The following is a 13,667-nucleotide window of genomic DNA, read 5'->3' on the forward strand; positions in this document are numbered from 1 at the left end:
AGAAAAAATTTTCCTAAAATCTGCCCTGAAAATGAGCCTCATGTTTCATTGGCTGGATTTACAGTTAGAGACCTGTTTGGGTTAATAAGCTCTGTTGGTGAGAAAGAGAAACCACCAAAATATACCATTTCTATAGCCATCACTGGCAAGGGGAAAAGGATTGCCCTGAGACTAAATCAGGCCCATATGTGAAGTTGGGATTTAGATCATTTTCCTCGGTGGTTAATGAAGCCTGGTATCTGGAGGGTCGAAGGGAATGGCAGTCTACTGATGAGGTCCCAGAAGAGCCCATAGGTCCACATACACCGTGTATAAGCTTTTCTTCTAAAATGAAAATTACTGTGAGAATTTTACCTGAAGAAAATTGAGTTTACTGCAACTATCTTTGGGTCAGGTGTGTACCTAAGTAGTATATGTTACATACTTAGTGTATATACTATATGCGTGGTGTAAAACCAGGCCATTTTGTGCTATGAGTGAGGACTCCCCAAAAGGGCATGGCAGATGGGTACCCTGAAATATATCTGGTATATACCTCTTTGGGATCAGTCTTCTGAAATCCTATAAACACAGTCCTTCCTCAGATTTTCCATAATGAATTATATTGATTTCAGTTAAACACTGCTTCAATTTTGTCATAAAAAATACTTACTAGTCAGTCACATGAAATTTTTACAAAGTTTGGAATATCTTTTAGGGAAAAGTTGCTTGGCCACAATGAATATACCATGTGAGATTATAGTATCAATAAAGACATACTTTCCAAAACTTGAACCTATTGGATTTAATATCTAAGCTGTGAGGCTGGCTTTTTTTTTTTTTTTTTTTTTTTTGTTGGTTCTTTTTTTGTTTAAGAGATGAGGTCACACTATAGTTTCCCAGGCTGGATTTGAACTCCTGGCCTCAAGTGATCCTCCTGCCTCAACCTCTTGAGTAGCTAGGATTAAGGCACACACCACTGCACCCAGCTGAGCTGTGTTATCTAATATGACTTTCAGGATTCCTAGTAAGGAGTGTCACACTTTGCATGGTCTGTATCTTGCTGAGTTTGTGCATACCAGTTGAAATACTGAGTATCTACTCTTTCTTTTTGCTCAGTACAGCATGCAAGCAGAAGATTCAAAATACATCATTGAAGAATAAGACTATTTATGCATCACAAGGAATATACTGAACTAAGTTAGAAGCCCAGAAAGGTTATTCCTTTTAAAGTGTATGTCAGTACCCATACCTGCAGTTTGAGATTGATTGATTGTTTTTTTTATAAGCCTTATTGGTAACAGAGGGAAGCCACAGAATGGGGAAGAGGGAAAAGAAAAGGAAGCAGGAAGGGCACTAAAGACAGCTGTCTTCTTTTCAGTTTTACCAAGAGCCCTGATGCCTACTTTTGAAAATGGTTTTAGATACTTCTATAGGCCAGTATTTCCTACATGTTCTACAGAAGCCAGTCCCTGACCAGCTCCTTTAAAAAGGATTCTGTAGTCACAAATGCCATAGTGGAAAATGTTAAATTCTTCTCCTGGGTATTTACACTGAATATTAGTAAATTAAAAGACTGAGACTGTCTGTGTATTAGTTGATTCTCATACTGCTATTAGGAAATACCTGAGACTGGGTAATTTATAAAGAAAAAGAGGTTCGATGGACTTACAGTTCCACATGACCAGAGAGGCCTCACAATCATGGCAGAAGGCAAAGGAGGAGCAAAGGCACATCTTACATGGCAGCAGGCAAGAGTGCACGTATGGGGGAACTGCCCTTTATAAAACCATCAGATCTCGTGAAATTTACTGTCATGAGAACAGCACAGGAAAACCCTGCCCACATGATTCATTACTTCCAACCAGGTCCCTCCCACAAGATGTTGGGATTATGGGAGCCATAATTCAAGATGAGACCTGGGTGGGGACACAGCCAACCCAGATCAGTCTGTAATAGATAACTCAAATTCTTTAATCCTATATTTTCCAAACTTTCTTAGTCACCAAGTGTCTCTTTTCACATACATCTTTTAACATCTTGCAGGGCATACTGGGAACTGCTAAGGTCAGATAGCAGTGTTCTTGAGCAGAGGAATGACATTATGAAAGCAGTGTTTCAGTCAAAGTAATGTAGTGTATAGGATGATTGGAGACAGAAGAGATTGGAAATGTAAGATTCTATTTGGAAGCTACTGGAATATTTTGGGATAAAGAAGGTGTCACAGATGGATAATAATAGCAAATATTCATTGATCAATTCAGCAAATATTTATTAAGCACTAACTATATGACAAGCATTGTTCCAGATCCAGGGGATACAGGGAGGAAACAGTTCAAAATCCTTTTCCTCATTTATATCCTGAGATGGAGAAATACAGTAAAACAGACACATATATAAAATGGCAAGTGGTGAAGAGTACCACAAAGAGAAACAGAGCAGGGTAAAGGGGCCAGGTGCAATGGCTCACACCTATAATCCCAGCACGTTGGAAGGCTGAGGCGGGTGGATTGCTTGAGCCGAGGAGTTTGAGACCAGCCTGGGCAACATGGCAAAACCTCATCTCTACAAAAAAGCTAAGCCCAGCACAGTGGCTCACGCCTGTAATCCCAGCACTTTGGGAGGTCAAAGCAGGCAGATCACTTGAGCTTGGGAGTTTGAGACCAGCCTGGGCAACGTGGCAATGCCCTGTCTCTACAAAAGATACAAAATAGTAGCTGGGCATGGTGGTGTGTGCATGTAGTCCCAGTTACCTGAGGGGCTGAGGCAGGCAGATTGCTTGAGCCCAAGAGATCAAGGCTGCAGTGAGCCATGATTATGCCATTGCACTCCAGCCTGGGAGATGGAGTGAAACCTTATCTCAAAAGTAAAATAAAACAATTTTTTAAATGGCAAGTGGTGAAGAGTACTAAAAAGAGAAATAAGGTAAAGGGGCCAGGCACAGTGGCTCATGCCTATAGTCCCAGCACTTTGGGAGACTGAGGCAGATGGATTTCTTGAGCCCAGGAGTTCAAGACCAGCCTGGGCAACATGGCAAAACCCCATCTCTACAAAAAAATACAAAAAATTAGCCAGGTGTGGTGGTACGCATCTATAGTCTCAGCTACCCAGGAGGCTGAGGTGGGAGGATCACCTGAGCCCCAGTAGTCTAGGCTGCAGTGAGTCGTGATCACACCACTGCACTCCAGCCTGGGCAACAGAGTGAGGCCCTATTTCAAAAAAAAAAAAAAAAAAATAGCAGGGTAAAGATAGAGTCTCTGGGATGGTGGTTAGAGGGATTCCTTTCTGATAAGTGGTCATTTAAGCAGAAAAGTTAGGAAGAAAGTTAAGAATTAAGTTCGGAAGAAAGCAATGTGAATATCTAAACACAGAGAATAGCCAGACGAATGCCTTGAGGTCAGAACCCAGGGCTAGAGGGTGGTAGAGGGTGGTGGGAGATGCAGGGAGGCGTGGTGAGGCATGGGAAGGGACAGCATATGGTTGAGATCACGTGGGGCCTAATAGACCATGGTAGAGACTTGGAATTTTGTACCGAGTGAGACTAGAAGCCAGTGGAGCATTTTGAGCAGAGCTGTGACATGGAAATACTCAGTTTTTCAGTGGTTACTCTGACTTCTATGTGGAGAACAGACTGGAGTGAAGCTGGTGTGGAGACAGGAAACTGGTTAGGAGCATTGCCACAGTCCAGGCATGAGACGATGGCGTCTTGACCTCAGGGGGTCATGGTGCAGGTGGTAGGAAGCAAGAGCTTCGGGGTACATTCTCAAGGTAGGAGTTGACAGAAATGGATGATACCATGCTCCAGATTTTAAGTGTTTAAGCCTAATTATTTGATCCTTATAAAAACCTTTGGGAGTGGATAGAGTTATTATCTCTGTTTTACAGTTGAGGAGACTAAAGCACAGAAAATCATACAGCCAGTAAGTGGTGGCACTGGATTCGAAGCTCCAGAGCCTGTGTTCTAATCATTATGTTGCACCCTCCCCCACTCCCCACCCTCCAGGGAGGAAATAGAAGGAAACCCTGGGCCGGGGCCAAATAGCACATAATGCCTATGCCTTCTACCTTCCAGCCAGTAAGTGCAAAATTCCTAAGAAATGAAATTAAAATTTCTCCTCTTTAATCAGCTTTTAAAGTGTTGGCCTAGTTCTGCATAACCTTGTCCTTTTCTGTATTTTTCTATGAAACAATTTTTGAAAGACTTTCAGAGTTTTGGGGGGCAAATCATGTCTTCTATTTTTCACCACAGGGAAAGGTTGGGGCAGGGTAAACTGGTAGTGGAGGGTAGTGGAGTGTGGGAGAGCATGAACTAAGAACCAGGTATTCAGCCAGGCACGGTGGCTCATGCCTGTAATCCCAGAACTTTGGGAGGCCAAGACGGGCGGACCACTTGAGGTCAGGAGTTCGTGACTAGCCTGGCCTACATGGTGAAACCCTGTCACTACTCAAAATACAAAAATTAGCTGGGCATGGTGGCACATGCCTATAGTCCCAGCTTCTAGGGAGGCTGAGGCAGGAGAATAGCTTGAACCTGGGAGGCAGAGGTTGCAGTGAGCCGAGATCGTGCCACTGCACTGCAGTGTGGGCGACAGAGCGAGACTCCATCTCAAAGAAAAAGAAACCAGGTATTCTTTGGGGGTTAATTCTGACAGTTTTTTGAAACATTCTTCCCCCCCCATCATCCATACCCCCCGCCACACACACACACACACACATCCCTCTACACTCCTCCCATTAGAGAAATGGGATAGCAGTCAGGGCATTGTACACTGCCTTTTGTTTCTCTGCCTAAGATGGCCTAACTACTTTGATTCTGATGGGTTTAGTTGGAACAGCAGAACTCTTAATACTGCTGATCGTATCACCCTTTCTTTTCCTTTTCCCCTGTTAGTTTGGGAGCTTGGGGACTTTAGAGCACTTTCAGGAAGGGAGAAGACAATTCTAAGAATTTATACATTTGAAATATTTTTTTCCAGTTACAGTGGCTCTAATCTAACCAAGTAAATCAAGGTTAAAGTAAATATCTCTCACAATCCTACAGTCTACTGAACTCTGCTTCTAAAATAGTGGACTTGGAGAATGGTTGAAATAAGAAAGGAATGGATCCAGATGCTGTAGGAATTTGGTAGGATTTGGTGATGTACCAGGGATACCATGGGGCAAGTGTAGACCAGGGATGGGATAGAATGATCACAGTAAGGCCAGAGTGGGTGGGAGATATTAGAATCAACATTTAGAAATGTCAGAAGTTCAAGACCAGCCTGGGCAACATGGCGAAACCACATGTTTACCAAAAAAAAAAAAAAATACACACACACTAGCCGGCTGTGGTGGGGTGTGCCTACTGCAGTCCCAGTTACAGGGGTGGGGAAACCCTGTCTCTACTAAACCTTGAGCCCAGGAGATCAAGGCTGTGGTGACTGTGATTATGCCACTGCACTGTAGCCAGGGCGACAGAGCAAGACCCTGTCTCAAAAAAAGAAAAAAAAAAAAGGAAAAGAAATATCGGGGCCGGGTGTGGTGGCTCACGCCTGTAATCTCATCACTTTGGGATGCCGAGGCGGACAGATTGCCTGAGGTGGGGAGTTTGAGACCAGCCTGACCAACGTGGAGAAATCCCATCTATACTAAAAACAAAACAAAAAAAAAAAAATTAGCAGGACGTGGTGGCGCATGCCTGTAATCCCAGCTACTCGGGAGGCTGAGGCAGGAGAATCGCTTGAACCCAGGAGGCGGAGGTTATGGTGAACCGAGATTGTGCCATTGCACTCCAGCCTGGGCAACAAAAGCAAAACTCCATCTTAAAAAAAAAAAAAGAAAGAAATATTGGAAAACCACTAAACCTATGGTTCTGTTTTCCATGGACTGTTGTTCTCCATGCATTGCTCTCTTAAGTTAACTAGACCACCGTTAAGGGTCAGAACCTTGGAGAGTTCCAGGCAGTAGACGCTTTACAATGTGTGTGACTACTGCACTAGCATGAAATGGACAGGATGAAGCTAGTATAAATGATGCAGAAGCAGACCTCTCGTGTGCTTTCTATTGAAATCTCCAGGTTTAAAAGGCTGCCACCTCTACCTTCCCACAATCTCAAGGAGGTGTTGGTGCAGCGAAATATTTCAGTCCATCTTCTGAAAGGGGCATAAAGTCAGCATGGTTACCGTAGAGTTTCTGTTAAATTTTGATGTTGTCTAGAGGTGTTGGAGTTCCTTTCAGGTTCTGTGCTTTCTCCTGAGGTCTTTTCTAAGGGTATGGTATTGCTTCTGTATGTTATTTCCTGACCTGTTATAAAATTAATTGGAATCTTTGATAGGATTGGAAGAGTGAGTTTGCCTAAATCTACTCTTGTTGTTTTCTGGTAAGTGCTTATATTTGTAACAGAAAGATAAAAAAAGATACTGTGTGTTATACAGATAGTTTGTAAAAGCTGAAGGTAAGTTTAGGCTGTTGCTAGCCACAACAGACTTTTGCAGTATAATTAAGTTAAGGCTATCTCTGCTTTTTACCACCTCTAATTTCAGTAATCTTGTTTTGTTTTGTGGCACTAAAATAAATCCAGACACTTAAATTTTCATTGTTACAGTCTCTTTTTCTTCGGTTTTAGGAAAAGTCATGGTTTTCACATCAGATTACTAAATTTCTGATGCTTCGATTAAAATTTCATCATATTGTTTTTTAAAATGTTTAACTATCTGCATTTATGATATCATATCAGGCTAAAAATAGGAACTTGAGTGTAAATATTAGGAAACACCTAAGTAGCAAATCATGGGGGTAATAGTAGCAGAGAGCAGAAAATTATATGAAAATAGAATTTTTTGCAGAGAAGTAGTTATGACATATTTAAACTCTGTGTTACAGTTCCAAGATGTAGTCATTATCTTTTTTTATTTAATTTAATTAATTTATTTTTTTTTTGAGACAGAGTCTTTTTCTGTCACCCAGGCTGGAGTACAGTGACATGATCTTGGCTCATCACAACCTCCGCCTCCCAGCTTCAAGCAATATTCATGCCTCAGCCTCCCGAGTAGCTAGGATTACTGACTAATTTTTATATTTTTAGTAGAAATGGAGTTTCGACATGTTGGCCAGGCTGGTCTCAAACTGCTGACCTCAGGTGATCCACCCGCCCCGACCTCCCAAAGTGCTGGGAGACCATGCCCAACTATAGTCCTTATCTTTTTATACCAGTTGAGAGAACAGGAGCATTACAGTAAAATTCCTAAATAGCCAACTGATTTGCAGTGCCAGAAATGAATACCGATCCTAAAAGGTGTGTGATGACAAGGGAGTCTCCAGCATTACATTAGCATTTCAATTAGATTTTGGAGATGATTTAGCTATGGATAACAGTAATAGGGATTAGTGAGAAATATGTAAAATTTTTAAATGATATTGATCAATAGTTACTGTTGGTTATAATAGAGGTGGGGTTTCACCATGTTGACCAGGCTGGTGTCGAACTCCTAACCTCAAGTGATCTACCTATCTTGGCCTCCCAAAGTGCTGGGATTACAGGTGTGAGCCAGCACACCGGGCCACTGCAACACATTTCTGTGTAATGTTTAAGATCACTGGGGAAAAGCCATAGTTGTATGTCAGTGGTAGATCTTGTGGCATATAAATAAATTACATTGAATTTGAGGGAAAGAGAATAGATAACAATTTATTTTGAGAATGAAGTTTCAAGCTAATTTTTAGAATATAGAAAATGTAGATTTTTTTTTCCTTATTCTATTCAGCAAACATTAAGTAGATGTCCTACCCAGACAGAGGAGTCAAGAAAGGCTTTCTTAGTGAGATGATACTCTGAAATGAGTCTTGAAGGATGAACAGGAATTAGTACAGTGAGGAGGGTGGAGATATTCAGAGGGAACAGCAAGGGCTGTATGTAGGAAGCGCCTGTCAGTATGGATTAACTAAAGTAAGGGGTGTGTGTGTGTGCACACACGCACATGCGCGTGTATCCACATGCACAAGGGAAAGAGAGATCCTTCCATTTAAATGCTTAGGGATTCATCACATTTTTGCAGCTTCATAGTATTCCATGTAGTATGATTATATGCCATAATTTATTTAACCATTCATCTATTGATAGACATTTGTTTTCTGGTTTGGGCTATTTCAAATAATGTTGCACTAAACAAACTTGCATGTGTGTTCTTGCAAACTTGTGAATGTAATTCTGTGTCAAAGGTTAAGGTTTGGTTTTGGTAATTACCATTGATAAATTTGAGTATATACCTTAGGTCTGAGCTATGACCAGTCGTATTTCATCATATTTTATAATTTTTGAGTCTTCAACTATTTTGATTAAATTAAAGATGTCTTCAGTTTCTGGTCATATGGGAGTTTATTGTGCCATGATAACAACTTTGGTTTTTACTCCAAGTGACTTGGGAAGCCATTGGAGGATTATTGGCAGAGGACTGATGTAACTGTTTCTAAAGATTGTTCTGGCTACTGTGTCAAGAATGGAAGACAGAGATGCAAAGATAAAAGGAAAACCAGTTAAGAAACTATCCTAATAGTTCAGGCAAGGGATAATAGTGACTTGCACTAGAGGAGGATTGATGCAATTCAAGAAAAATGGTGGGATTCTGGACATGTCATAGTTAAGAGTTGAAAGGATTTGTTAATGGATTGGATGTGGAGAGAGGAAAGGGTGTGGAGATTAGCTCTAAGATTAGAGTGGCATTATAGATATTCATGTGGAGTTGAGAAGACAGCTGATAGTTGAGGCTACACATCAGGGTGCCCAATATTTTATTAATGAATGAATAGCTGATAGATAATTCAAGAAGGAAATATATAAAATGAAAGTTTTAAAGAGAACAAGAATTACAGTTAACTCCTTTACTATGACTCACATGGTCCTTTTCTCTATGCTTCCAAGCAGATCTCATTTTGACTAGAATACAACTAAACTGGTTAAGAGTTGGGACAGGGTGAGAGAGAGAGTGGGAGTGCTAGAGGAAATACAATTGTATGTATATATTTATTTCTCTCAGAATCTAAGATGATGTCAGAAAAATTGTTGCTACTAATCTGTGTAGAGATATTACAACTTTATGGAATTGTGTTTAAATAAAATTATTATTTTAAAAACTTTTTCATTTTAACTTCCATATAAAATTAGAAATGTTTTCCCAGAAATCAGGCATGATGGTGCATGCCTGTAGTCCCAGCTACTCTGGAGGCTAAGGCAGGAGAATCGCTTGAGCCCAGGAGTTCTAATCCAGCCTGGGCAACATAATGAGACACCCCCTCCCATCTCTTTTTTTTTTTTTTTTTTTTAAAAAGAGAGAGAGAGAAAAGTTTTCCTACACCAAAAAAGTACTAATAGACTGAGGTGAAAAAACTTGGTAAACAAGCAATTAGGTTGTTAATCCTTAGCTGTCTTCTGGCTATGGCAATTTACCCAGTATTTAGACTTCTTGGCCTTTAGACCCTGACTTGGTTTGCCTTTTGAATGCATCATTTCCTTAACCCTCTCCCATCCTCTCTGATCTTGGCTCCCGTTCTCACTGGCCGTAGTCTATTTTTCCAAACACTGCTCCACATTTTCAGCTCCTGAAGTATCTTTTCTACCTTTTTCAAAACTTTTCTTATTGATACATAAGAGATGTACATACTTTCAGGGTACCTGTAATAATATATTCATATAATTTGTAAAGATCACATTTTTGTAATTGGGATATCTGTCTTTATGCTGAAAACATCCTATTATAATTATTTTCCTCCAACTGTTTTGAACTATACATTAGATTATTGTAAATTATAGTCACCCCACTGATCTATCCAACACTAGTCTCATTTCAACTCTCAAACGGTGGGTTTGTACTCATTAATCAGCCTTTCTTCATCCCTGCTCCCTGCTACCACTTTTGCGTCTTTAATCTATGTGTTATGGGGATGCCTATATTTCATAAAACTCTGTCCCATTCATGGCACAAGCTGCAGCCTAATTATAGTAGTTTAAAATACTGTGAATGAAATATTTGTCATACATCTGCATGATTAAATTTTCTTCATGAAACATAAAGCCAGAAACTCACTGCATGTGAATTATAAATCTGTGGTGGCACTGACAGCTTAATCCTGTGTAGTTCAAAGAATCAAATCCAAAGGGATTGACAGATTTCACTGGCTTTTTCCAGCTTGTCTGGTTAATAGACACCCTTATTTATATAAAAGCTTAATGGTCCACAAAGTATTTGAATAGCACATAAGGTAGTCTATTTGAACTGTTGGGAATATTAGTGCATGATGAACTTTAAATTTAAAATAGAAAAAGTTCAGAATTTCTGCAAGGCTTGAGCTCCTCTTGGATTTATGCAGTTCTGACAGGACTAAGTGTACAATCAAAATTATAAAAGAATCATAATTTTTTTCTTTTTTGATGGTTGGCAGAGCTAGCTGGGGCTTTATTTTGGAAAAAAATAATTGAACTGGTTTTTAGTTGGGGGCATGGGCAAGAGTGGGTACCCTAGGCAATAAACTCCTCCAAGGGGACTGAAGGCTAGGACTGAGCCTCAGGTGAGTCTTCTCTGTTCCTTATTCTCCCCTGCACAGATGCCTCCCCGACTGGTTCTGGGACAGCCACAGGAAGGGGTAGGCAGGGAGGGGCTGCCATGGCTGTTCACTTGGATAGAATATCAGAGGACTCGGACACCAGCTTCCCATCATGGATCTTGATCTTCTTCACAATCAGGCCCCTGGAAGATCTGGGTCAGCTGAAGGAGCCAAAACCCCCACCAGAACCAAAGCTAGGGCCCAGGCCACAGTTGAGCCCAGAGCTTGTGAGGCCCCTATAGGCCCAGCTCAGCCCACCTGAGTAGCCACTGGTGGTCTTCCTATAGATACTCATATTCTGCATCCCAGACTCCAGCCAGCTCTCCTTGCCCTGCAGCAGCTTCAGTAGGTAGTGATCTCGATGTCCAGGGCTAAATTGATGTTCATGAGCTCCTGGTACTCATGCAGCTCCCACACCATGTCCTGATTGGCCCATTGCAGGGCAGCCTCCAGCTCCACCAGCTTGGCGTTGGCGTGCTTAACGGCCAGCTCCCCACACACTGCTCAGCATCTGATGGCAGCCTCCAGGGAAGCCCTCTGGTCTGTGAGGCCCTTAGCTGATGTTCCGGGTCATCTTTGAGATCTCTCTCTCTTTGTGCAATGCGAGTCATCCCAGTGCTTCCCAGACAGCTTCTGAAGCTCCTCATACTTGATCTGGTACGTGCTCTCAGCCTTGGCCTGGCTGTGGTTATATATGTCCTCATACTGGGCACAGACCTTGGTGATGATGCTGTCCATGTCCAGGGAGCAGCTGTTGTCCGTGGACAGAACCATAGATGTGTCCGAGATCTGGGACAGCAGCTCTGGATCTCCTTCATACAGCTGCTTGAGGAAGTTGATCTCATCAGTCAACCCTTCCAGGTGAGACTCCAGCTCTGCTTTGTTCATGTAAGCTTCATCCACATCCTTCTTGAAGACAAATTCATTTTCCATCTCTGTATGCTTGTTGATCTCATCCTCCTACTTATTCTTGAAGTCCTCAAGCCGCCCCTGCATATCGCCAAGCTCCACCTCCAGCTTCAGCTTCTCTGACCCAGAGTGTCCAGCTGCCACCAAAGGGTGTTGATGTGGCTCTCGAACGTCTCATCCATGTTGTTCCCAACCGTCTTCTGCTGCTGCAGGAGGCTCCACTTGGTGTCAAGCACCTTGTTCTGCTGTTCCAGGAACCACAACTTGTTGATGAAGGAGGCAAACTTCTTGTCAAGGGTCTTGATCTGCTCCTTCTCCTGGGTGCACACGGCCTGGATGTTGGGGTTCACTTCCAGCTTAAAGGAGCTTAGCAGGCTCTGGTTCACCATGATGGCTGTCATGCCCCCCATACCACTGGCCCCAGCATAGCCTCCATTCAGACCTGTGCTGGCACTTAGGCCACCCTGGAAGCTGCTGCTGCTGCCCACCAGGAGAAGCTCAAGGAGCTGATGCAGGCACTAGGCCTGCTTATGGAGGAGCAGCTGCTGAAGGCCCAGGGGCCAGAGGTCATACCTTACAGGACTTGTGGGTCACCCTGATGCACACAGTGGAGGCAGGAGTGGCCAAACCAGACAGAGATTTGAGAAGGAGCAGAGAAGCTGCTTCTAGATTATAATTTACTTTGGATTAACAACCTTATAATAATTGGATAGTTAAATAGTGATTAGATTGAGCATGTCTTAATTCCTAGAAAACAAAATGAATTAACCATTAAATTATTATTTTTTCCTTCCGCTAGAAGAGGAAGGAAGATGGTGGAAAAGATTGATTAGAAAGGTAGGTCAGAGACTGTCAAGAAGCTGCTGAGTAAACACCTACAAGGTAGTCAGAAAACTCTTGCTTTGAAATCTCACCTTCAAGAGGATACAAGGACTTTTAATGTCTTTCAAGTCCTAGGACAATGTTTTAACTTTAGTAGGTCCAGAGCTTTGAGCGAAGGACGCAGAGTAAGACACTTTCTAAACTCTCTTGATTTGACCACTATTCGTTTAAAATCTGGCTTTAACAAAACTTAAGGGTTAGTGAGAAAGATACCAAACTGTATTTTTGAGTACTGTATTTTCAATTTGCCTTTGTTTTAAACTTTGTGCGTCAGCATTACATGGCGTGTTTGGTTTCTCTAAGAGTAATGATTGGAAACCCATGCTAATCTCTTAACTGGTTAACTACACCTGTGGTTCAAGACTAACCACTTGAACCACCTGGAGACATCATTAAATGTAAATATTGAATCTGCAAAGCCAACTCTGAAGTCATGTCTTTTTGCTGAATATGAATCTTTTAAAGGCCACAGAAGAAAACTTTGCTCAAGACTGCCTGTTTGTCTGTTAGTCAGGGTCATTATCACTAAGTCCTTAGAACCAACAAGTTTTAGAAGCACTGTCAGTTTCTTTTGCTGTTGTTGAAAGAAACATTTATTAAATAGCTACATGGTCATAAGGTTTGATATCCATTCTGTCATTTGATTGTATTTCTGCAACTCTGAGTACTCCTGTTTTGGCACGTTACTGCTAGCTTTGTGAAATGTCAGGTCTTGTTTTCTGAAACTACCGTAGGTGGAGATCCAGGCTCTCCTGCCTGTGTTAGATCCCTGAATACTGCCCAAACTGGAGCCGTTTACCTTTGACTTTCCTGTGGGCCTCTTGGATTTGTTCTGTTCTGGCTTCTAGCAATCAGATACTTTCTACTTAGGATGTTGTTCTTTCAGCCTCACTGCTGGATGAGAAGCAATTTCAGAGCTGCCATTCCATACATCTAACTTCTCTCCAGTCCTAAAACAAGTGCCCTCAGAATTTTTGTGCTAGAAATTATAGGGTAAGAGATGAGATAATAAAAATAATAAGCCAAAGAATATTTAAAGTCACATTTTTATATAAAACTGATAACCACGGAAGTATTAATTTGAATTAAAAAGCATCCTTAGAGAGACTGGGCGCGGTGGTTCACGCCGGTAATCCCAGCGTTTGGGAGGCCAAGGCAGGTGGATCACCTGAGGTCAGGAGTTCGAGACAAGCCTGGCCAACATGGTGGAACCCCATGTCTACTAAAAATACAAAAATTAGCCAGGCATGGTGGCGCATGCCTGTAATCCCAGCTACTCGGGAGGCTGAGGCAGGAGAATCACTTGAACCCACGAGACGGAG

The 13,667-nt window shown here is 41.9% G+C and overlaps 1 protein-coding gene and 1 pseudogene across 2 annotated transcripts in view; one reads left to right on the forward strand and one right to left on the reverse strand.

Moving 5' to 3' along the window:
* SIK2 (salt-inducible kinase 2) overlaps positions 1-13,667 on the forward strand; it is a 125,471-nt gene that overhangs the window by 56,922 nt on the left and 54,882 nt on the right. The gene's annotated exons all lie outside the window — the stretch shown is intronic.
* Positions 10,622-12,780, reverse strand: LOC105537447 (annotated as a pseudogene).

This window comes from Mandrillus leucophaeus, unplaced genomic scaffold (genome assembly GCF_000951045.1).
Source record: "Mandrillus leucophaeus isolate KB7577 unplaced genomic scaffold, Mleu.le_1.0 Scaffold172, whole genome shotgun sequence".
Taxonomy (NCBI): Eukaryota; Metazoa; Chordata; class Mammalia; order Primates; family Cercopithecidae; genus Mandrillus; species Mandrillus leucophaeus.